We start from the raw sequence: 26,081 nt of genomic DNA, 5'->3' as shown, positions 1-26,081 counted from the left end.
AAAAAACGCACGTCCATGCTTCAAACTCCACAAATGCACCATCACAGTGCTTTTACTTCGTTCTAAATATAAATAATCATTCTAATTGAAGAAAAGAAGCATTATTGACTAGTTTCATTGATGGAAATCATGATTTTGCAAAGGAAATCAAAGATAGGGCTTACCGTCGAGTTGAGATGAAAAAGCTTTGAAAACACCCAGAAAACCAAGCAAAATCCATCTAAATTGGTGATATGAGGTCGGGAAACAATGTAGAAGTGGTCTCAGACATCTAGAGGATATTAGGATAAAGAGAAATGATAATCCTTTAAAGGACTCGCGCCACTTGAAGTTTTGTACATCCCCATGGCCATGCGAAAATTAAACACGCCCGTGTATCTCCACAGAAAAACTTCACAGGGCAGGTACACGCACCTGTGTGCTCTCTGGAAAACACTCATTGCTTCTGAACACAAATACACGGGTGTGTGAAAAATACCTACGCCTGTGCGCCCGACCCACAGGGGCAGTCGCACGCCCCTCTGGCTGCTCTGGACATCTGAAAAAAATTTCTAAGTGTTCCGCCCGCCCGTGTGGAAATTTCCGCACGGGCGTGGGCATTCACAATCCCAACTCAAAGGGGCAAGCACACACCCCTGTGACTTCTCGGGATGAAGAGAACTCCTCTGGAGAGATTCGCACGGGTGTGCGGAAATTACCCACGCCCGTGAGATTTTCACAAGATCGACCACAGGGCGAGTGCACGCCCTTGTGTGCTTTCGGGAAAATCTGCCAATCTCTGCATGACATCATACGCCCGTGCGGAAATTACCCACGGGCGTGTGAGGATTGCATGGTCATTAACAGGGGAGAGTCCACGCCCCTGTGCCTTCTCTAGATGAGCTCATAATACAAAACCACGGGAGTGTGTTAATTCCACACTCCCGTGTGTTTTTCTGGATGCCTTAGAAAATTCAGCAGGCTCTGTAGATAATTTTTTAGCATATTTGCATACTCAGAGCCTCCCTTATTAAGCAAGTTTTACTAGTAAAAAACATGAGACATAGCTCAAATGACTAAAACTTCACAAAACTCACATGAAAACACACGATGAACTTGAAAACTCACGATAAAATCACAACATAAATAAAAAACATCAAGACACCAACACTCAACAATTTATTCAAGCAACACTAAACTACCAAATTAAGAAAATAGTAAACACTTGGCATGACGTTACTTAGCTTGACATACCTTGTCTTAGCTCAAGGGGGCTCATAGATGAAAGTTTTCCTCCTACCCATCGCTTGGAAACATGATGAGCAAAATCTCTTGAGGGTAGAGGGTGAATTGTCGAGCTTGGGACTGCCTAGCAATGATTCACCCAGTTTGTTATGTTCACTTACGTCTCCAATAGCCTTGGAGCGTTTTCGGTGGCGTCTCCTAGCCCTCTTCAATTTTCAGAGCACCTTCTTCAAAGATCCCCGGAGTAGATGGTACTTCTTCCATTGAACCAAGCATCTTGATCTCCTCATTGTCCTACTCTTGATCGAACAAGCCTTCGTATGGATCCGGATTGAACATTTCCTGTATGTATTCATCAACAATCTCATCAGTAGCATCTAGAAAATACATTGTATCATCAAAATCAAGAGAATGCCGCATGGCTTCAGTGAGGTGGTATGTGAGCTTGTCATCTCCAACTCTCAAAGTTAGCTCTCCGCCGTCCATGTCAATCAATGCCTTGGAAGTTCGCAAAAATGGCCTCCCAAGTATCAAGGGTACATCTGCATCCTAATTGACGTCTAGCACTATGAAGTCAACCGGAAAAATGTACTTGTCCACCTTGACAAGGACGTCCTCGATGATGCCTCTCGGATGTCTCACCGTTCGGTCTACTAGTTGTAAAGTCATCCGAGTAGGTCTAGGCTCGCCCAAGCCGAACTTTTGGAAGAAGGTGTATGGCATGACGTTGATGCTAGCCCCTAAGTCTACCAATGTCATTTCTTTACCTAGATTGCCAATATTACAAGGGGTGATGAAGCTTCCTCGGGTCTTTCTTCTTCACTTAGATTGCCAATGCCATTTCTTCACTTGTTTTGCAAGACCACCGAAGCAAGACAAGTCTAAGATCACTTAAGCACTCTCCTCCAACTTCCTCTTGTTGGTCAACAAGTCTTTCAAGAATTTTGCATACTTAGGCATTTTGGCCAATGCCTCAACAAAAGGAATATTGATGTGGTGTTGCTTGAACAAACTCAGGAACTTCTTGTACTATCTATCCCCTTGGTTATTCTTCAATTTAGAGGGATATGGGATCCTTGGCTTGAAAGGTGGGGTTGCCATCTCATTCTCTTTACTTGCTCCCTTGTCAACCTCTATGACCTCGAGTGCGTGTTCATTTGGCTTCTCACTTGGAAGCCTACCATCGACCTCAAGACCACTTCTCAAAGTGATCGCCTTCACATGCTCTCTAGGGTTGGTCTCGGTATTACTCGACAAGCTCCCATGTGGCCTTTCTGATAGAGACTTCGCAATCTGCCTCACTTGATTTTCAAGTTTATGTAAGAAGGCAGTATGGTTATGAAGTGTAGCCTCAACTGATTCAAACCTTGTATTAGATGATTGCACAAACCTAGTCAAGAACTTCTCTAAATCGGTCATTCGGGTCTCAAAAACTGAAACTCTGTTTTCCACATTTGGGCCTTGTTGTTGGAAACCCGATGGCCCCATGGCCTTTTGTGGACCCTGGTTGCTCCACAAGAAATTGGGATGACTCTTCCAACCCGGATTGTAAATATTGTTGTATGGATTTCCTTGATTCCTCATGCCATTACACGCAAAATCGATGTTCTCAACCGAAGATGCATCACCAATAGATATCGGGCAATCGGAGGGAGCATGTCCTCCACCACACCCAGTGCAAGTAATCACGGCCACTACTCTATTTGAAAGTTAGAAGATCTAACTTCTTACTCAGTGATTCCACTTGAGCCGCAGACGAAGTCACTACATCTATCTCATGGAGACCGGCCACCTTTTTCTTCACTCTAGCATTCCATTGGTAGATGTTTAACCCCATTTCTTTAATTAATTAGCGGGCCTCATTGGGGATCTTGCTACCTAAATTGCCTCCTACTGGCACATCCAAGAGTTGCCTTGTACTCAGATTCAGACCGTTGTAAAAGGTCTGAACAATCATCCACTCCGGGAATCCGTGTTGCGAGCACTTTCTCAAGAGCTCCTTGAATATTTCCCACGTCTCAAATAGAGACTCCAATTCCAATTGTACAAAGGACGAGATCTCATTCATAAGCTTTACAGATTTTCCGAGAGGGAAATAATGGCCAAGAAAAGCTTCTACCATCTCCTCCCATGTGGTAATTGATGCTCTAGGTAATGAGTGTAGCCACTGCTTTGCTCTCCCTTTCAAGGAAAATGGGAAGACTCTCAACTTGATGGCATCATCCGTTAATCGGGGGACGCACAATGCTCGATTGTGTCCCCAATACTGAAGTTCTGAGCTTGCTTCAGCTCGAAGTTCTGAGCTGTAATCGGGGGACGCACAATGCTTGATTGTGTCCCCAATACTAAAGGTCTGGCATAATCGGATAATGTCCGCTGCTACTCATTCTGTTCTGCCATGTTTTCAGATTCATCTACTTCCAAATCAGCTAGATTAGACTATTTTTGCACAGGTTCTTTCCATTTTCTTCTAAGTGTACGTTCAAGCTCGGGATCTCCTTCAATCGGTATGGAGGGGTTCCCTCAGGTCATAACCTAGAGCTACACACAAAAAGAAATAAAAAGAAATTAGAACGATGACAGAATAAGAAAATATGAAATAGAATGAATAAATAAATATCTAAGAAAAACAAAGTGCAAAGTATCTCTAAACGCCTACTCCCCGGAACGGTGCCAAAGACTTGACACGTCTGTATATGTGTGTAAACCACAAGTGCACGGGTGTCGAAGTAATAATCAAAGATGAGGGGGTATCATATCCATAGAGAGTAGAGAATAAAGACACTTAAGTTGTTTCTTAACTAATGTGGAAGATGAATAGTGATATGTGTGACAAGATTCAATTCTCAAAAGTAAAAAAGAAAAAAGAAAGAGAGCACAAGTAAAGGAGAAGGTAGGACAATTGTTTCAAGTGCAAGAAACCTCTATTATGCTTCCTAATCAATGTAATAGTGAGTCATGGAAATCCTTCATTTCATAGTGTCCCAAATCTAAGGTCAACCATGCCTAATTCTATACATGTTCCGGAGGAGAAATCAAACAATGTCAATACCTCGCACTCGTATAGAATTGTAATTAGCTCTACGTATTCCAAATGATAAACCCTATTCCTAAGTATAGACCTAACCCTTTTACCCATGTGAAAGATCCCTAGCCACAATTAAGCCCTAAATGCTAAAATCACTTCAACGCTTTACTCCGTTGCACTCGTAACTAAGCCCCAGCGGAAGGTCATCCCTTAGCCCATTCACTCTACTATGGCCGCAAAGAACTCTTGTAACATGGAGGTAGGATAAATCACACCGGAGGGGAAAGGGGACGCTCTGCTACCTCTCAACTCATCCTCTCAACCCTGTCCAATCTAGCATTGTCTAACTCTCATGGTGTATCACTCACTCACAATAGTTACCAAGAAGAACTCTCAACCCTAGTGTCACTCTAGGGGAGTATTCATACAATCAAGCATACAAGATTGGAACTCACAATAAACTTCAATTTATTTATAGAATAATGATAAGTGCTTGTGCGATATGAATGCGAAGTGTTCATTCCTTATGTTGAGCATTACTTTTCTCAGGTTTTTACACTAATATGTGTGTTTTTATGTTACTTTCATGCAGGTAGGGTTGTGAGGCCGAGTATGAAGGAAATAGGCCAATGTGGATCATAATGCACCTATTTTGGAGGAAATCTTGCTAAGGTTCAAACGTGAAGACATAGGTCAGGTGTGAGATGCTAGAGTGTGTGCCAAACTCCTCGCATTCGAGTGAGCACATCCATTTGGAGGGGCACAAAGGCAGTCACACTCGAGCATTCCGATTTATGCACATAATAACGAGAGCTCCACCAACATGTATATCATTGAAGAAGCAAGTGATTCACGACGTAAACGTGTGCCCATTTACGTTACCCCGATGAAAATATGGAATTGGGAAGTTATTCAGGTCGAAGACTGTAGAAGAGCACTGTAGCAACACTGTAACATGTATTGTAGCAGCACTGTTCACAGCCAGCCGAGAAATCAGAGAAACAGAGAATCCACACGGGCGTGTGGAAATTATCCACGCCTGTGGAGTCGCCCGATTCCAGCCTTATTTAAAGCCGATTTAGCCCCGATTTTGGTATTCTTTTCTCCATCTTTTCCCCAACTTGAGAGAGGGCTTCGGCTAGGGTTTTGAGGGGTATTGGCTAGGTTTTTGGAGAGGTTCTACGGCTCTGACATCGCTCGTCATTTGGAAGAAGGTTATTGGGAGAGCTTTCGTCGGCACCGATCCGGTGAGGTGTTTCCTAGGCCAGAGAAAGGATCCCTTGCGACGAGTAGAGGACTCTCCACAAGACCATCGACACGACCATCGAGGGGCTTTCTTTATGGATTCATTGTTTTTACATTCGATTTCTTTGATTGTACTTATCTCCATGGAGAGCTAAACCCCTAGTGGGTACTTGGGTGATTGTGAACCCTAGGATGTATTCGTTTCATTGAACTTCTTTATTATGCTTTCAATAAATTGATGTTTATTGTGAGTTCCAACCTTGAATGCTTGATTGTATGAACATTTCCCCTAGAGTGACACTAGGGTTTAGAGTTCTTGTTGGTAACCTTGTGAGTGAGTGACACACCACGAGTGTTAGACAAAGCTAGGTTGGAGAGGGTTGAGATGGTGAGTCGATTGGTACATGAGCATCCCCTTTCCCCTTGGATGTGATAGATTCTACCTCCGTTCCTTGAGTTCTTTGCGGCCATAATAGAGTGAATGGTCTAAGGGATGAATCTCCGCTGGGGCTTAGTTGCGCGTGCAACCTAGTGAAGCGTTGAGGGGATCTTAGTATCTAGGGCTTAATTTGTGTTAGGGACCTTCGGCCTGGACCAAAGGGTTAGGTCTATAATTAGGAAGAGATTTATCACCTGGAATCCCTAAAGCTCATTGCATCTTTATTCGAGTGCGAGGTTGAGAGGTTATTTAATCTCTCCTCTCGGACATGAGTAGAGTTAGGCATAGTTGACCTTAGATTTGGGACTATGTATGTAAGGATTTCCACGACTCACCATTACATTGATTAGGAAGCATAATAGAGAGTTCTTGCACTTAAAGTGATTATCCTAGGTGAAGCATCATCTGAGTACCCCATCTTTATCGATTGCCTTACCTCCTCCTTCCTTTTGCTCTCTTACTTGTTGCTTTTAATTGTTGAGAATTGAATCATTGTCACACTTATCATTGTTGATATTCCACATAGCTAAGAATCGAATTAAGTGTCTTTACTCCCTACTCCCTGTGGATTTGATACCTGCTCACCAGGGATTATTACTTTGACAAACCCGTGCACTTGCGGGATATACGCAAGGGGATCTTGTCACATGATAAAGAGATTCAATGAAACGAATACATCATAGGGATCACAAATATCCAAGTACCCACTAGGGGTTTAGCTCTCCATGGAGCTAGATAGAATCTATGAAATCGAATGTAAAAACAAAGCATCCATAGAAAACCCCCTTGATAGTCATGGTGATGGTCTTGTGGAGAGTCCTCTAGTCATTGCAAGAGTCCCTCTGTCCGGCCTAGGATACACCTCGCCGGATCGGTGGCAACGAAAGCTCTCCCACTAGCCTTCTTCCAAACAGAGCGTGATGTTGGAGCCGTAGAACCTCTCTAAAGACCTAGCCAATACCTCTCAAAACCCTAGCCGCAGCCCTCTCTCAAATTGGGGAAAAGATGGAGAAAAGAATGCTAAAATCGGGGTTGAAATCGGCTTTTAAAGGGTTGGAATCGGGATTTCACATGCCGTGTGAGTGCCCCTATGGATTTTTCACACCTGCATGTGGAATTTCCACACGCCCATGTGGATTCCCTTTATTCTTATTTTCTCAGCCGACTATGAACAGTACTGATACAATATTATTGCTATAGTTTTTGCTACTATACCTTACTACAAAATCGGCCCGAAATACTCCCGAATCCATGCTTTCATCGAGGTAACACAAACGGACACACGTTTACGTCGTGGATCGCTTTGCTTCTTCAATAACAAACATGTTGGTGGAGATCTTGTTCTATATACACAAGTCAGAATGCTTGAGTGTGACTGCCCTTGTACCGCTCCAAAGAGTTGTGCTACGAGGAGGTTGGCACACATCCCCGCATCTCGAACGCGACCTATGTCTTCGCGTTTGAACCTTAGAAAGATTTTCTCCAAATTGGTGCATTATGACCCACATTGGCTACTTTCTCTCATATTAGGCCTCACAATCCTACCTGCATGAAAGTAACATAAATGCACACATATTAGCGTTAAAACCCGAGAAAAGTAATGCTCAACACAAGGAAAGAACACTTCGTGTTCTTATCACACAAGCACTTATCAACCCCCGCGTTAGTCGTGGTGATGGTCTTGTGGCCTAGGAAACACCTCGCCTGGTCGGTGCTGACAAAAGCTCTCCCACTAACCTTCTTCCAAATGACGCACGATGTCAGAGCGGTAGAACCTCTCTAAAGCCCTTGCCAATACCTCTCAAAACCCTAGCAGTCACCCTCTCTCAAGTTGGGGAAAAGATGGAGAAAAGAATGCTGAAATTGGCGATGAAATCGGCTTTCAAAAGGCTTGAATCGGGAATCCACACGACCATGTGGGCGCCCTTGTGGATTTTTCTCACACGGGCGTGTGGAATTTCCACATGCCCGTGTAGATTCTCTGTTTTCCTATTTTCTCGGCCGGCTGTAAACAGTGCTACTGCGGTATTTTTGCTACAGTATTTTCTATAATACCCTACTACAGTACCAGCCTGAAATACTCCCGAATCCATACTTTCATAAAGGTAATGCAAACGGGCACACATTTACGTCGTGGATCGCCTTGCTTCTTTAATGACGGACATGTTGGTAGAGATCTTGTTCTATATGCACAAGTCAGAATACTTGAATGTGACTGCCCTTGTGCCCCTATAAATAGTTGTGCTAACTCGAGTACGAGGAGGTTGCCACACATTCCTACATATGGAACCCGACCTATGTCTTCGTGTTTGAACCTTAGCAAGATTTCCTGCAAATTAGTGCATTATGACCCACATTGGCTTCTTTCTCTCATAATCGGCCTCGCAACCTTGCCTCCATAAAAGTAACATAAGTACACCCATATTAGCGTTAAAACCCAAGAAAAATAATGCTCAACACAAAGAAAAAACGCTTTGCATTCTTATCACACAAGCCTTATCAATCATGTGAAACTTTGTTGATCTTCAACTTGTCACAATCTTCCATGAAGTTTTCTATGTGATTGTCTGGATCCTTATTAGTCAAACCATTGAACTGAGTTAACTGCTGAATCATCTGGATGAATGCTACCTTTAGCACAAAATTTGGAGCTGTAATCAGGGGTCGCACAATAATAGATTGTGTGCCCAAAACTGAGGGCGTGGCATAGTTGGAAAGTGTTCTCTATTTTTATTATGCTTTGCAATATTGTTTGACCCTTTAACTTCTATTTCAGCTTGATTAGACGGTTCTTGTACAGGTTCTTTACCCCTTTTTTTGAGTGTTTGTTTAAGTTCAGGATCACCTTCAATGAATATTGAAGAGTTCCCTCGGGTCATAACCTAGAGCTGCACCAAAAGAAAGAAAACAAATCAGAACAATGATGAAGTTAGGAGATGTGAAATAGAATGAATGAATGAATAGATAAGATAGAAAGTGCAAAGAATCTCTAAACGCCTATTCCCTAGCAACTGTGCCAAAAACTTAACACACCCCTTTCATGTGACCCGCAAGTGAACGAGTTTGTCAAAGTAATAAATCGCAGGTGAGTGGGGTATCATATCCATAGGGAATAGGAATACAAACACCAAGACTTCTACTTAACCGAGTGAGGATGAAACAATAATTGTGTTGATAAGATGTATTGTAGACAAAATAAAAGAAATAAGAAAGAGACACAAATAAGTGAGAGGAAAAGGCAATCGATAGGAAGTGGGGTACTCGGATATTGTTCCACCTAGGATTATCTCTTCAAGTTCAAAACTAACTATTATAATTCCTAACTAATGCTAAATGAGTCGTGGACATCTTAAGATACATGGTCCAAAACCTAAGGTCAACTGTGACTAACTCTACTATGGCCCGGTTGAGAAATCGATCAGTCTCGACACCTCACACTATGCAAAGTCGCAAGAAGCATTAGGGATTCCAACTGATAAACCTTATTCCTATATGTAGACCTAACCCTTTTGTCTAGGCGAAATGCCCATAGTCACAATTAAGCCTTAAATACTAAAGTTCACTTCAACGCTTCACTCTATCATTCACGCAACTAAGTCCCAACGGAGTTCATTGATAAGTGTCTAAATGTACATATTTGAGTGTATGTATTTGTTACCTCTAGCATGTATTTTAATTAGAATTGATGCCCATTTTGTGCTTAATCATGTGTTATTTGCTTTGCAAGGCACGGGAACACCATTGATGACACGAGGATATTATTCGGGTGAAAAAGAGAAGAAAACCAGGGTGCGGTACTGTAGGGGTATTCACTGTAGCAAAGCTGGGAGTAATGTAGCAACGACACTTTAGCAAGATTACTGTAGCTGTGACTGTAGCACCTGGAGAGTTTCAAGTCAGGATTTGGATCATGGCATACGGCCTCAATGCTGCACGGTATAGAGCCCGGGATGATCACTGTAGCTATAATAGAAGATATTTACTTGATGGAGTTTGCCTAACCCAAATAGTGTCAATGTTGAGTTCCATAGCGAGTGGTATAGCTCTCAGGATGGAGGCCATAGGGAGTGGTATAGCACTTGGTATAGCACTCATGATGGGGGCCATAGGGAGTGGTATAGCACTCGGGATGGAGGCCATCAAGAGGGCCATAGGGAGTGGTATAGCACTCGGGATGGAGGCCATCAAGGGGGTATGATGAGTGGTATATAGACGGATTTTTGGAGAAAGATGGGGGACTTTTGGCTAGACTTCTTCTTGGCCTCTTGGGCCGCCGTCACCACACACTCTTGAGGCCTTCCGACCATCTTCCAGCGATGATCCTTGTGGGAAACAAGCACACATCATCACCAAGAGGGAGAGGAGCATAGGAAAAAGAGTTGGAGTAAAGATCTAAGTCACCATTGCATCACCATTCAAGGCTTCATCCATTCAAGGGGATCTAGACCATAGAGGGGGTTTTCTTGCTTCTTTATTGTCTTTCTTTTTCCTTGTATGTTGTTTAAGTGTCCCTTGTCATGAGGGATTAACTTATTGTTGTGTTTGGATTTGGATGAACCCTAGGGCTAATCTTGTGTATGAACTTGGAATGTTGTTCTTCATTGATTTTTGATGGTTGTTTGAGATTCAATCTTTCATGCTTTCATGTCTAGAATTACATGTATGGAGAGATCCGTAATTCTACTATGAGTTGTATGCGTAGATGTGACCTACTCAGAAGTACTAGATATAGGAGAGATTGAAAGGGGATGCTTGTGCCTACACGCCGAGAGATCAGGTGTTGGTAGCCCTCCATTGCTAGGTTTAAGCCGAAGGATAGTAGGTTTACTCCTATTAGAGAACTCCAAGAACATAATGCGATCATAGGTGTGTGAATCCGGAAGAGATTCCAATTGACATTCATATGGGATCAGGGGTTAGTCACCGTGAGATTGGGGCTAATCTACTCACAAGGTCTCTTGGTCTCAATTATCATCAATGCATCTTTAACTCATCTTAGTTCGGGACTTAATGACAACCCTAGGTGGATTCCTTGTCCAAACACTACCTTCTCATGCTTGATACTCCCTTGTTTATTTACATCTGTGTGATAGTTACCCAGCCATAGATTAGTTAGTTTATTTTATTTTATTTAATTTGTTCTTCATACCAAGAATTGTAGGCTAGATAATAGATGAAGGGTGAGTAATAATACTTCCTTGGCCCCGTGGAATACTACGACCCCTGTGTCACTCACAGGGTATTACTTGGCGATCCCGTACACTTGCGGGCGATCAATCAAGTTTTTGGCGCCGTTGCCGGGGATATTCAAGGAATATTAGGAAAGCTTGTAATCTATTGCTCTAGCCATTTTTCTTTTATTTGTACATATTACTCTTTGTATATACTTTTCCTATTTTGTTTAACTTTGTTCTTTTTATACTCTTTTGTGCAAGGTACAATTTTCTTGGCAAATGCAAGGGGCTCGCAATTTGAATGATTCTAACTCAATCTCAGCCACTAATGTTGATGCCCATGCTGATTATATTGAAAACCAAAGACCACATGGAAACCCTTACAGCTCAACTTACAATCCGGGGTGGAAATACCACCCAAATTTTTCATTGAATCAAGGGAAAAATCAAGAGGTTGCACCTCCTCAAGGTTCCCAAATGCCACAACCACCGCTAATAAAAAGATTTTACTACGAGAGGATGTGTTGGCAAAGTTCATGATAAATCTTGAATCAAGATTTCGAGGCGTCAACACCAAATTTGATGCCCTCACCACCGAACTTCATGCACTTGACGCCAAATGTAATGCCCGATTTGAGGCCATCGATGCCACACTTTTTGTTGGTGCAAGCTTCTCTTCACAAATTAGAGAATCGGGTTGAACAATTATTCAAGAGCGAGCAATTGAACTTCCAACCACAAGCAACAATGAAATTGAAGAGAAATATGATGGAAGGGAGGTGGTTGAGAACTTTTGGTGCATTGGAGGTGAAAAAAAGGTAGAAGAAGTGGCACAAATATCACTTGAGCTAGCCCTTAGCATGGAAGTGACTCAAATCACCAAAGCACAAAAAGAAAATTATTTGGGACAATTGAAGATATGGGTAGGAGGTTGAAGCCATCCAATGACCCACCGATGCTAATGTTGGACACGTCCCAACCAAAAACTTTTTCCTTGGAGGCCCAAAACGATTTTTGTGGGTAATTAATGGAAGATTGACATTGGTTGAAGAAGGAGATATGGGTAGGAGGTTTACACCGTCCAAGGACCCACCGATGCCAAGTTTGAAAAGTTTTCAACCATACCTATTTCCATGGAGACCCGAAAAGCGATTTTTTTGAGGAAGCTCCAAGGAAATTCAGCCGAGAATAGAATGGGAGGCGGGGAGGATGCTCAAACCATCTAAGGATCCGCCCAAGTTTAAGTTGCACAACTCTCGGCCTAAACTTTTTCCATGGAGGCCTAAAAGGTACCAAGTTCTTGGTCTCCACAAGCTCACCATCCCGGAAGGTAATTCTTTTTCTTTCATGGAAGTAGCTATGCTACATGTTTCCGGGAGGACCACACCCTCTTCAAGCCTCCTTAAGGTAAGAAAGAGTGCGTCGAGCTAATGACGTTAAACAAAGCGCTTCTTGGGAGGCAACCCAAGCATTCGGGGGTTTATTTTTCATGTTTTTTTGTGTTCTTTGTATTCATGTTCTTGTTATTTTTTTGTATTTTTCTTAGAGTTGCTAATTTGAATAAGTCCATGCTCTCATTGTTTTTGTTTATCATGATCATTGTCCATGTGGTTGTTTACTTGATTTTTATTGTGGAGTCGCACTTGTTTGGGCTATCATTTTATGTGTTTAGATCAAAATTTTTGAACCATTAGTTCATGGTGGAGATGATTTTTAGAACACTTTTGTAGCCATGCCCATGTGTTTGGAGAAGCAAATAAGACTTTATAACATGTTTTGAGAGCCTTACGGGCTCTATGAGGAGTGCATAGAGACCATCAAGAAAATTCAGAAATTTTACACTACTCCTCGCGGGCTCTATGAGGAGTGCATAGAGACCATCAAGAAAATTCAGAAACTTTTCACTACTCCTCGCGGGCTCTATGAGCACCTCATAGAGACCGTGAAGACCCTTTTTCTTCATGAGAACCTTGTCAACTTGTCTCTCTCCTCATTCTTCTTCTTCTCCAACCGTGACCTAGCCTCCATGACCTACCTCTCCATGGCCGGATCTCACTAAATACCACTCTAAATCATCTCCACATCTCCTTGGGAATTAGATCTAGTGTTCTCCTTCAAGCTCCACTAAAGTGCTCTACATCTTTGTTGGTATGAAGCTTGTTGTGAATGAAAAAAATTTTTCTTTTTCTTTTTCTTCTTGCTTTCTTGAGTTTTTTTGTGGATTGTTTCAAGCTTTTTTTGCTTGTATTTTTGTGGTATGATCATCATGTCTTTTGATTTATCTCGAAATTTATGTACAAATTTTTTTCGAATTCATGATGAGGGGAAACTCTTGCAAATTGACTAGTACCCATACGGACTCCTTATGCCCGTATGGATCCTATTCACACCATTTACTTCATGTTTTATCCATTTTCATGCCACATTATGCACTCTATTCGATTCCTCTATGCTTGATTGGGTTTTTTCATGATTTGTAGGAATGATGAGGATGAAGAAATTGGCAACAATCATGGAAATATGTTTACACCACATGAGTGACCACATTTTTTTTGGACAAGAATACCATCGAACAAGATGTCATTTTGTGATGAGAAACCTAATTCTAAAGACAAGGGCTAGCATGGACACTTTGTTTTATTGTTTAGCTTTTATTTTTTTCTAGTTTTTGTCTTAGTGTTTGCATGATTACTCCCCATCTCATTTTTTTGTAAATTTTTTTGCGGAATGATGGTGTCCCTTTCATGCCTTGCGAGGGGCATTAAGGGGAGCTTGGTGAGCCCTCCTTCCATTTGGTGGAAGCCCGACCCAACATGTATAGCTCGCCATACTTTGTGTTCGGGTCACATCTCGCCGTATGCACAAGAATAACCGGGGAAGTTCGTTCCACCCTCCTCATTTGTTTTCATTGCATATATCATTATGTTTTTCATGATTAGTGTACATTGGGGACAATGTACAACACTAGAGTGTGGGGATAGGGTGTATTATATGTATTAGGGTGATTGTTTACATGCTAGTGTACCCATGATGGCTTGTTCATTATTGTAAGACTCTTCTAGCATGGTTTAATGATGGATTTGAGTTGCATACTTGTTGTTGTACTCTATTGAATCTTGTTTCACCTATAGTATTGTCTTGTGCACTTTGAATCTTGTGTTGATGCCACAGGGAATAGCCAACATGACTACTCTATCTCTCTTGATTGCTTAACACACAACTTTGAGTACTTGGCCTTAGAATTCTAAGTTCTTTCTTTCAATGAACTCTTAAGAACTTCCAAGTCTTGTTGAGCTAGCCCTAGTTTTGTGGCTTGTAGTGTAGTATGAAGACATGATCTAGGGTGATTGTGACAAAAACAAAAAAACAAAAAAATGAAAAAGAGAAAAAAAGTGAAAAAGAGTAAAAAAAGAAAAAAATGAGTCTATGTCGGTATTCCTCCGCTAATGAAGCATGAATGCGTCTATGTAGACTGTAATCGAGTAGTTGGGTGGCTCTTGTGCCTAACCGAGCATGTGCACCCTCGAGAAAGATTTTTTTAGTGCGAGTCTACGTTAGTCGGACTCGAAAAAAAGAAAGAAAAATAAAATGGAATGAAAAATAAAAAAACCCTAGTGATCTTTTTGGCTACCTACTAGAGGTTTTTGAGAAGAATAGGGGAATTAGTTCGAGTTCAAGACTTGGAAGGATCTTACTTGTTCATTGAAGTAGCGCTTAGCATTTTAGGGACTTAGTACTCTTTGCAAGTGGAGTGATTAGCATCTAGAGCTGTACTCATTGGAGTCGATCGGCTAGACCAAGTCAGGGGTAGATGAAATACAAGGTTCACACACACGCACGGACATATACGAGGTGAGGCAGGATCTTTTACGTTGTGCTTCTGCGTGTAACTCATCATCTAGTTATCATTTTCCATGCGTGTGGAGTCTTGTATTTACTTAAGCCGGAGGTGATACACTTAGCCACTTATCATTATCTTTGTTTTTTTCATGATGTGTTTGCTTGGGGACAAGCAAATGCTTAGAGTAGTGAGGGATATTTGATAAGTGTCTAAATGTACGTATTTGAGTGTATGTATTTGTTACCTCTAGCATGTATTTTCCATTAGAATTGATGCCCGTTTTGTGCTTAATCGTGTATTATTTGCTTTGCGAGACACGGGGAACACCATGGATGACACGAGGATATGATTCGGGTGAAAAAGAGAAGAAAACCGGTAGCGATGCTGTAGGGTGGGTATTCATCTTGTAGCACAGCTATGTAGCATAATCTATGTAGCATCGACTTTGTAGCACTGGAGAGTTTCAAGTCGAGTTTGGATCATGGCATACGGCCTCAATGCTGCCGGTATAGAGCCGGGATGATCACTGTAGCTATAATAGAAGATATTTACTTGATGGGTTTGCCTACCCCAAATAGTGTCAATGTTGAGCTCCATAGCGAGTGGTATAGCACTTTTCGGGGATGGAGGCCATAGGGGAGTGGTATAGCACTTGGTATAGCACTCATGATGGGGAGCCATAGGGGAGTGGTATAGCACTTGGGATTGAGCACTCATGATGAGGGGCCATAGGGAGTGGTATAGCACTCGGGATGGAGGCCATCAAGGGGGTATGATGAGTGGTATATAGACGGATTTTTGGAGAAAGATGGGGGACTTTTGGCTAGACTTCTTCTTGGCCTCTTGGGCCGCCGCCACCACACACTCTTGAGGCCTTCCGGCCATCTTCCGGCGACGATCCTTGTGGGAAACGAGCACACATCATCACCAAGAGGGAGAGGAGCATAGGAGAAGGAGTTGGAGTGAAGATCTAGAGCCACCATTGCATCACCATTCAAGGCTTCATCGATTCAAGGGAGATCTAGACCGTAGAGGGGTTTTTCTTGCTTCTTTATTGTCTTTCTTTTTCCTTGTATGTTGTTATAAGTGTCCCTTGTCATGAGGGATTAACTTATTGTTGTGTTTGGATTTGGATGAACCCTAGGGCTAATCTTGTGTATGAACTTGGAATGTTGTTCTTCATTGATTTTGATGGTTGTTTGAGATTCAATCTTTCATGCTTTCATGTCTAGAATTACATGTATGGAGAGATCCATAATTCTACTATGAGTTGTATGCGTAGATGTGACCTACTCACGTGTACTAGATCTAGGAGAGATTGAAACGGGATGCTTGTGCCTACACGCCGAGAGATCAGGTGTTGGTAGCCCTCCATTTCTAGGTTTAAGCCGAAGGATAGTAGGTTTACTCCCATTAGAGAACTCCAAGAACATAATGTGATCATAGGTGTGTTAATCCTAAAGAGATTCTGATTGACATTTGTATGGGATCAGGGGTTAGTCACCGAGAGATTGGGGCTAATCTACTCACAAGGTCTCTTGGTCTCAATTATCATCAATGCATCTTTAACTCATCTTAGTTCGGGACTTAATGACAACCCTAGGTGGATTCCTTGTCCAAACACTACCTTCTCATGCTTGATACTCCCTTGTTTATTTACATCTGTGTGATAGTTACCCAGCCATAGATTAGTTAGTTTATTTTATTTTATTTCATTTGTTCTTCATACCAAGAATTGTAGGCTAGATAATAGATGAAGGGTGAGTAATAATACTTCCTTGGCCCCGTGGAATACTACGACCCCTGTGTCACTCATAGGGTATTACTTGGTGATCCCGTACACTTGCGGGTGATCAATCATTCATCCTTTAGCACTTCATTCTATTATGACCACAAAGAACTCTAGGAAATGGAGGTAGGATAAATCACATCGGAAGGAAAAGGGGATGCTCCGTTATCTCTCGATTCACACTCTCGACCCTCTCCAATCTAGTATTGTCTAGCCCTCATGGTGTGTCACTCATCCATAAAGGCTATCATGAGAGACTCTCAACCCTAGTGTTACTCTAAAGGAGAAATCATTCAACAAGTATTCAAGATTGGAACTTAATTAAAGACATCAATTAAGGAAAGTTAATAAAAGGTCAATGAAACAAATACATCCTTGGGTTCATAAATCCAAGTACCCACAATGGGTTTAGCTCTCCAAGGAGCAAGATATCATCAATGATAAAATTGAAAGTAAAAACAAGCAATCCATAGTAAAACCCCGATGGTATTCTTCTCGATGGTCTTGTGGAGTAACCTCATCTTCTCCAAATGTCCCCTTGTCAAGCCTAAGGCACATGTCGCCGGATCGGTGCCTACAAAAACTCACCCAATAACTCTCTTCCAAGAGAAACACAGTGTTGAAGCCGTAGAATGATAAGTGCTTGAGTGAACATGTTTTTATGCATGTTTTACATACATTGAGCATCATATTTTATATGGTTTATGTCTCATTTCGTGTATTGGGTGTTCTTTTATGCATATAGGTTGCGAAGGCATTAGGATTTCAAAAGGGAGCGAAGATAGGCTATCATGGCATAATATTGGGAGTTCTTGTACAAATCAAGTTGGAAGACACAAGAGGAGTTCGTGTATGAGGAGATGTGTGCCAACTTCCATAGTTTTGCAAGCCAAGTTATTAATGGAAGGGCACAAAGGCAGCCATGTCTCCACATTCCTCCTCTTTGTAAAGATTTCAAGACCCTTCATGACGCATTGATGAAGGAAAAGCCGTATAGCCTACCATATGCAGCCAAGTTATTAAGAGGAGAATGTTTATCATCGCGTTTGTGGAAATCACTGTTCACGCTTCCTGCAGCCCACGCGGGCGCGTGGAAAATCCATGCGGGCGCGTGGGGGCACGTGACAGACGCGGTGTGAGGCTATAAATACACCTTTTGGCTGATTCTAAAGGGACTTTTTGCGGAGCTTTGAGCATAGACATTGAGAGAAAGGCGGCTAGGGTTTAAGGAGAAGGTCTTCGCCGATTGAGAGGGAGTTCTTCACCAACTTTGATAGGTTCCTTCGACGTCATAGCATTTTGGGGAGCCATTGGCGACCTAGCTTCGGAGAGGAACCCTTCAAGACGTAGAACTACCAATCAAGGCCAATCCGCGCGAATTCGAGCGGGTTTTCTCTATGGGTTTTATTGCTTTTCATTGTATCCATTATTGTTTTGTAACTAGGCCCATGGAGGGCTAAACCCTAGTGGGTATTTGGGCATGTGAACCCTAAGATTTATATTTTGGATTGATTCTCTTAATGCTTCTAGTTAATCCGAGTTGTCTTGAGTTTTAATCTTGTGATTTAATTGCTTGCTAGTGTTTTTAATCCTTGTGGTTGATTTACATTGCATGATTTAATACTTTGATGTGAGAGATCTCCATTAGAGTTAGATTTCCAAGATTAAAGAGGGTTGAGAGGGTGAGCCTTGAGATGGAGGAGTGTCCCCTTTCCCCTTCGATTGAGTGTTTCCTATCTCCGTATTCCATATTCTCTTTGCAACCATATTTGGTGTGAGGCGTGAGATTGCTCGATTTCTCCGCGGGACCTTGTAGGGGTTAGGATCCTTCGCCGGGAATTAGGGTTGGATCTACATTTAGGGAATCGGTTTCACTCTTAGGTTTCCTTATAGCATATTGCGGTCATATAGGGTGTGAAGTGTTGAGATTGTTCGATTTCTCCACCGGGACCTTGTAGGGGACTAGTGCCTTTTGCTTGGAGACAAGGATTGGTTATCGTTGGACTACCTCGACTCATTAGACTCGATTCTAGAGCATTTAGTGAATCTTGAGCTTCAAGGAAGATCTTAGGGGGATCATTGCCCGAATACCTCATCCTTAGTGATTGAGACTCTTCTACTTTATTTATTGCATACTTGTTTGCTTTGCTTGTAATTAGTTCACTTCATCATATTCATTGATTCCGACTAGATAATTGAGAAGTGGTTATTACTAATACTTCCGTTCCTCGTGGATTCGACTACCCGACTCACCGGGTAATTATTACTTCGATACCCGTGCACTTGCGGTTTATACGCATATTCGGACGTGTCATAGAACCACTCCAAAAGCCTTGCCAATATCTCTCTAAACCCTACCTGAAAGCCTCTCAAGAGTTGGAGAAACGATGAGAAAAAGGCCTCCGAAATCATGCTGAATCACGGCTTTAAAAAGGCTGGAATCGGGCATCCACATGGCCCTGTGGATTTTCACACACCCATATGGAATTTTGATACGCCCCTATGGAAATTCCACACGTGCTTGTGGATTCTCTGGAATCCTGATTTTCTGCGGGCTATGAGTGGTAACTGCTATAGTGAACTACTACAGTGTTTTCTATAGTAACCTGCTACGATACCCTGCCAAAACACTCCCGATTCCACATTTTCCATCGAGATAACATAAATGGTCACATGTTTATGTCGTAGATCACATCACTTCTTCAATAAATAGACTCATTGGTGATGATCTTGCTATCATTACACGAGTTGGAATACACAAATGTGACTGCCTTTGTGACCCTAAAAACCATGTGATTGCTTGAATACACAGAGGTTGGCGGACATTCATGTATCTTTGAATCCAACTTGTGTCTTCGCGTTTGTTCCTTCCAAGATTTCATCAAATAGTGCATTAACAATCTACATTAGCTTCTTTCTTACATATTTGGCTGCACAAACCTACATGCACCAAAGTAATGCAAATACACAAGTATTAGCACTAAAACTTGATAAAAGTAATGTCTAATGCAAGGAAAGAATACTTTGCATTCTTAAAACGCAAGCACTTATCAAACACAATCGAGCATTGTGAGGCCACCGATAGCAACCCAGAATTTTGAGTTGAAGCCGGCCTTTATTCAGGTGGTTCAACAGTCTGCACAATTTCATGGGTCAGCTAATAAAGACCCGAACAATCATATTAAGAACTTCTTTGAAGTGTGCCACATGTTGAAGATCAATGGGGTTTTTGATGATGTAATTCGACTGAGGGCTTTCCCATTATCTTTCAATGCAAAGGCTAAAGAGTGGCTCCATTCATTGCCAATAGCTTCCATCACAACATGGAACGAAATGTTCGAAGCTTTCCTTACAAGGTACTTACCTCCGGGAAAATCTGAAAGGCTTCATAATGAGATATCTTCATTTATTCAGATGGAACTTGAAAATTTGTTTGAGACTTGGGAACAATTCAAGGACCTTTTGTAAAAGTGTCCACAACATGGGTTCCCCAAGTGGATGATCATTAATACATTTTATAACGGGTTGACCTCAAGCAAAAAATAACTTCTAGATGCCACCGCAGGAGGTGCAATGGGGAACAAGTCTCCCGAAGAAGCATGGTAATTGATTGAAGAAATGGGGTTGAATAGCTACCAATGGAATGTAAGAGAAAGGAAGAAAATGGCCGGACTCCATGAAATTGATGCGCTTACATCCTTGGCAGCCCAAGTAGAGGCATTAAGCAGGAAATTAGATACATTGACTTTACCAATGGTAGCCATAATCACAAGTTGTGCTGGTTGTAGGGATTCGCATATGCCATCTGATTGTCCTATTTTGATCACTACTTCAACCACAATTGAACAAGTAGACTTTGATGGCAATTCGAGAAGAGGACAAGGTAACCCTTATAGCAACCCCTACAACCAATGATGGAGAAGACATCCCAACTTTTCTTGGAATAATCAAGGGCAATGAAAGGCCACGACACCACCGGGTTTCCAACAACAACAACAAGCCCCGAACATGGAGAATCAAGTTTAAGGCTTGGAGACCAGGATGACTGATCTAGAGAAATCTTTGATTGACTAGATTTGTTCAATCGTTGGATATAAGATTTTAGTCGGTCGAAGCTACACTTCTCAACAACACGACTTTATTACACATTCTAGAAAATCAAGTAGGACAAATTGTGAAGTCCCTATCAGAGAGACCTTAAGGGAATTTACCCAGCAACACCGAAACCAATCCGAGCGAACATGTGAAGGCAATCACTTTGAGAAGTGATCGTGAGGTAGAGGGTAGTCTTCCACGTGAGAAGACCAATGCTGAAGCACCCGAGGTCATGGAGGTTAAGGAGGGAACTAACAAGAAGAAGGAGGTGGCACCCCCACCTTACAAGCCAAGAATCCCTTACCCTTCAAGATTGAAGAATGACCAAAATGATGAACAATACAAAAAGTTCTTGGGTTCATTCAAGAACTCGTGGTGTGTCACTCTCATGGTGTGTCACTCACTCACAAGGGTTACAAACAAGAACTCTCAATCCTAGTATCACTCTAAGGGATTATTCATACAATCAAGCATTAAAGATTGGAACTCAAATAAAACATCAATTAATTGAACGCATAATAAAGAAGTTCAATGAAATGAATACATCCTAGCGTTCACAAATACCCAAGTACCCACTAGGGGGTTTAGCTCTCCATGGAGCTAATTACAATCAATGAAATCAAATGCAAAAGCAAAGAATCCATAGAAAACCCCCGCAATAGTCGTGGTGATGGTCTTGTGCGGAGTCATCTACTCGTCCAAGGATCCCTTTGTCCGGCCTAGGATACACCTCGCCGGATCGGTGCCGACGAAAAGCTCTCCCACTAACCTTCTTCCAAATGGAGCGCGATGTCAGAGCCATAGAACCTCTCCAAATCCCTAGCCAATACCTCTAAAAACCATAGCTGAAGCCCTCTCTCAAGTTGGGGAAAAGATGGAGAAAAGAATGCTGAAATCGGGGTTGAAAACGGCTTTTAAAAGGCTGGAATCGGGAATCCACACGCCCCTTTGGGCGTCCCTGTTTATTTTTCACACGGGTGTGTGGAATTAACGCACGCCTGTGTGGATTCTATGTTTTCATTCTTCTTTGGCCAGCTGTGAACAGTACCCCGCTACACTGTTTGCTACAGTACCAGCCCGAAACACTCCCGAATTCATGCTTTCATCGGGGTAACATAAACGGGCACACGTTTACTTCGTAGATCACTTTGCTTCTTTAATAATGGACATGTTGGTGGAGATCTTGCTATATATGCACAAGCCATAATGCTTAAATGTGACTGCCCTTGTGCCCATTGATAAGTGTCTAAATGTAGATGTTTTCATGTATATATCATATTCACTTTACATGTATTTTGTGAGGTTTAATGCCTGTTTTGCGCTTAATAGTCTACTATTTACTTTGTAAGGTATAAGGAAGCCATGGTAAACAAGAAAATATCATTTGGACGAAAAGAGAAAAAAGCAGGAATTTCATACTACCCCCATACTACCCATTATGGGGGCCGTATGCACTATAGCAGTGGAATGATTTGGAGTGTCTGCCCAGATTTCCATACTACCCAGTATACGGGGCCGTATAGAGGCCGTATGCACCCCGTATGGATCATGAATCTATGGTTTTTGAGTGTTATACGACCCCCATACGACCCCCATATGACCCGTATGCCTCGGGGGGCTATAAATAGCAACTTTTAGGGCACAACAAGGAACTTTTGGCAGGACTTTTTCTTGGCCGATTTTGGGGAGACCACTTGGGAGATTTTGGGCAACCTTGGGAAGGAGAAGAAGGGCAAGGAAGCTAGAAGAACATTCAAGACCAAGGTCCAAGACTCTCAAGGCAAGAAGGCAACATCATTCAATGGGAGATTTACCACGATTTGAAGGAAGGAGACCCGCGGCTAGAGGAAGCATCATTTGGCACTCCTTTGGCGTGGAAAGCGTCATTCGGCACATTCTTCACCTCCTCCTTCACCATTTCATCTAGGGAGTGTCAGTTATGCTTTTGTTTCATGTTTTGCTTGTTTGTATTGCTTGTTGTGAGATGATGACACACTAGACCCCCAAGGCTACTGGGTGTTGGTGAACCTTGGGGGGTTTTATCATGTATGTTGGATGATAACTTGTTAATTCCATGCTTGGGTAATTTTGAGATTTAATCCATTGTTTGCATGCTAAGTAATACACTAAGGAGAAATCCGTAGCTCTTTTATGAATGATGCATGTAGATGTAACTTGCTCGCATGTATTAGGTCATGAATGGATTAAAAGAGGATGCTTTTGTCATCACGGCGAGAAATCGGGTGTTTGGTAGCCCTCCATGTAGGTTTAATCCGAAGAAGAGTAGGTTTAATCCTAAGTGAGATTTCCTCGTACTGAATGCAATTGTAGGAATGTAGATTTGGAAGAAATTCCTATCTATGTTCGTATGGGATTAGGGCTCAATCGCCGAGAAATTGGGGTTGTTCTAATCTTGGAATCTCATGGTCCATTTTACCCTTGCATCTTTAGATCATCATCCATGTTGCATGATAACCCCTCAAGGGGATCCTCATCCATAGGCCTTTGCATCTCATTGATTTTCTTGCTTGTTTATTGCTTGTTCTCTCTAATTTGGTCATAATCTAATTTTAGCTTTAATTGCATTTAGTTGAGTAAAAATCCATCACTTGAGATCTTAGGCTAGATAATAGCTCGAGAAGGAGTAATAGGAGATCCTTAGCCCCATGGAATGTGATCATCGTGTCTTCACGCGAGGTATTACTTGGGGATCCCGTACACTTGCGGGGAAGTAATCAAGTTTTTGGCGGCATTGCCGGGGAACTTTAAGGAACTCAAGGAACCTTTTAGATTATTACTCTAGCCATTTTATTCTTTATTCATTCTTTATGGTTATTTCTTTCTTAATAGTTTAATTCACTTTCCATTTCTTTCTGTATAGTCCATCTCGTGAATGTAACATGGTAACCCCGAACAACAAGTTGGAAGACTACGTACACAGATTTGATGGCTGGATTAATCTGCAGACTCAGCAACATTTTTCACACCTCCCAGATAACCAATTTGGTACTCTACTGCTATCTGGCGATTCAAGGATATCTTATGATGGTGTCAGCTGGCATACAGTGTTTGAGACCTTTATGAAAAGTGGAACACCATCAGTGAGTGAAGGAAGCATATCACCAATTGAACAGTTTGTTTTGACTGCCGAGGGTTGCATGAATTCCACCTTGGAGAACCGTGCTGATATGGGCCAGGTGTCAACAAGCGTAAAGGAGGCAAACGGGGGGCACCAATGTGGGCATCATGACAGTCTAGGAAATGATGCTGAATGTTTTGAGCTTCGTGTTTATTGTGCAGGAAACAGTTCCGAAGAGAGTGCAGGGTCTGCAGAAGAAACAGGGTCCAAACAGGGTGCTTGTGCGATATGAATGGGAAGCGTTCATTCTTAATGTTGAGCATTACTTTTCTTGGGTTTTTACACTAATATGTGTGTTTTTATGTTACGTTCGTGCGGGTAGAGTTGTGGGGCCAAGTATGAAGGAAAGAAGCCAATGTGGATTACAATGCACCGATTTTGGAGGAAATCTTGCTAAGTTTCAAACGCGAAGACATAGGGTCGATGTGAGATGCTAGAGTGTGTGCCAACCTCCTCGTGATTCGAGTTTGGCACATCCATTTAGAGGGGCACAAATCGCGGTCACACTCGAGCATTCTGACTTATGCACATAGAACAAGAGCTCCACCAACGTGCCTATCATTGAAGAAGCAAGTGATCCACGACGTGAACGTGTGCATGTTTGCGTTACTCCGATGAAAGTATGGATTCGGGAAGCTATTCGAGGCGAGGATCTTGTAGTAGAAATACAGACACTGCAGTTGCGAGCATCATGGCGACAATGTTCACAAATGGCCGAGAAAACAGGAGTTCAGTGGATCCACACTGGCGTGTGGAAATTATCCACGCTCGTGTGGAAATTCCGCACGGGCGCGTGAAGCATCCACGCCCATGTAGTCGCCCGATTCCAGCCCTATTTAAAGCCGAATCAGCCCCGATTTTAGCATTCTTTTCTCCATCTTTTCCCTAACTTGAGAGAGGGCTTTGGCTAGGGTTTTGAGGGGTATTGGCCAAGGTTTTGGAGAGGTTCTATGTCTCTGACATCATCATTCCTGAGGAAGAAAGTTGGTAGGGGAGCTTCCGTTGAGGCGTATCCTATACCGGACGAGGGAATCCTTATACGACGAGTAGAGGACTTTCCACAAGACCACTGACACGACTATCGAGGGGGTTTCTCTATGGATTCATTGCTTTTACATTCTATTTCTTTGATTGTACTTAGCTCCATGGAGAGTTAAACCCCTAGTGGGTACTTGGGTATTTGTGAACCCTAGGATGTGTTCGTTTCTTTGAATCTCTTTATTATGCTTTCAATAAATTAATGTTTATTATGAGTTCCAACCTTGAATGCTTGATTGTATGAACATTTCCCCTAGAGTGACACTAGGGTTGAGAGTTCTTGTTGGTAACCTTGTGAGTGAGTGACACACCACGAGTGTTAGACAAAGCTATGTTGGAGAGGGTTGAGAGGGTGAGTCGAGAGATACAGGAGCGTCCCCTTTCCCTTCCGACGTGATAGATCGTACCTCTGTTCCTTGAGTTCCTTGCGGTCATAATAGATTGAATGGTCTAAGGGATGAACTTCCGCTGGGGCATAGTTGCGCGTGCAACGGAGTGAAGCGTTGAGGTGATCTTAGTATCTAGGGCTCAATTGTGGTTAGGGACCTTCCACCTAGACCAAAGGGTTAGGTCTATAATTAGGAAGAGATTTATCACCTGGAATCCCTAGAACTCATTGCAACTCTATGCGAGTGCGAGGTGTTGAGATTGTTCGATTTCTCCTCCGGGACATGTATAGAGTTAGGCATAGTTGACCTTAGATTTGGGACTATGTAATTAAGGATTTCCAAGACTCACCATTGCATTGATTAGGAAGCATAATAGAGGGTTCTTGCACTTGAAACAATTATCCTAGGCGGAGCATTATCCGGGTACCCCATCTTTATCGATTGCCTTATCCCCTTCTTTACTTTTGCTCTCTTACTTGTTGTTTTTATTGTTGAGAATTGAATCATTGTGACACTCATCATCATTGATCTTTCACATAGCTAAGAATCGAATTAAGTATTTTTATTCCCTACTTCTGTGGATTCGATACCCGCTCGCCAAGGATTATTACTTCGATACACCCGTGCACTTGCGGGATATACGCAAGGGGATCTTGTCAAGTACGCCTTTTGGAGGGAAG

General features: G+C 42.3%; 2 non-coding genes across 2 annotated transcripts; one reads left to right on the top strand and one right to left on the bottom strand.

The window, feature by feature from the left end:
- Positions 1-3,191: 3,191 nt before the first annotated feature.
- Positions 3,192-3,298, top strand: LOC120257746. The gene has a single exon (XR_005535834.1). It is a non-coding gene; the product is annotated as a small nucleolar RNA R71 (small nucleolar RNA).
- A 16,823-nt stretch (positions 3,299-20,121) lies between these two features.
- On the bottom strand, positions 20,122-20,228 carry LOC120257818. The gene has a single exon (XR_005535902.1). It is a non-coding gene; the product is annotated as a small nucleolar RNA R71 (small nucleolar RNA).
- Positions 20,229-26,081: the final 5,853 nt, after the last annotated feature.

Source organism: Dioscorea cayenensis, chromosome 3, assembly GCF_009730915.1.
Source record: "Dioscorea cayenensis subsp. rotundata cultivar TDr96_F1 chromosome 3, TDr96_F1_v2_PseudoChromosome.rev07_lg8_w22 25.fasta, whole genome shotgun sequence".
Classification (NCBI taxonomy): Eukaryota; Viridiplantae; Streptophyta; class Magnoliopsida; order Dioscoreales; family Dioscoreaceae; genus Dioscorea; species Dioscorea cayenensis.
The sequence above is the reverse complement of the archived record's forward strand: the minus strand, read 5'-3'. Positions and strand labels throughout refer to the sequence as shown.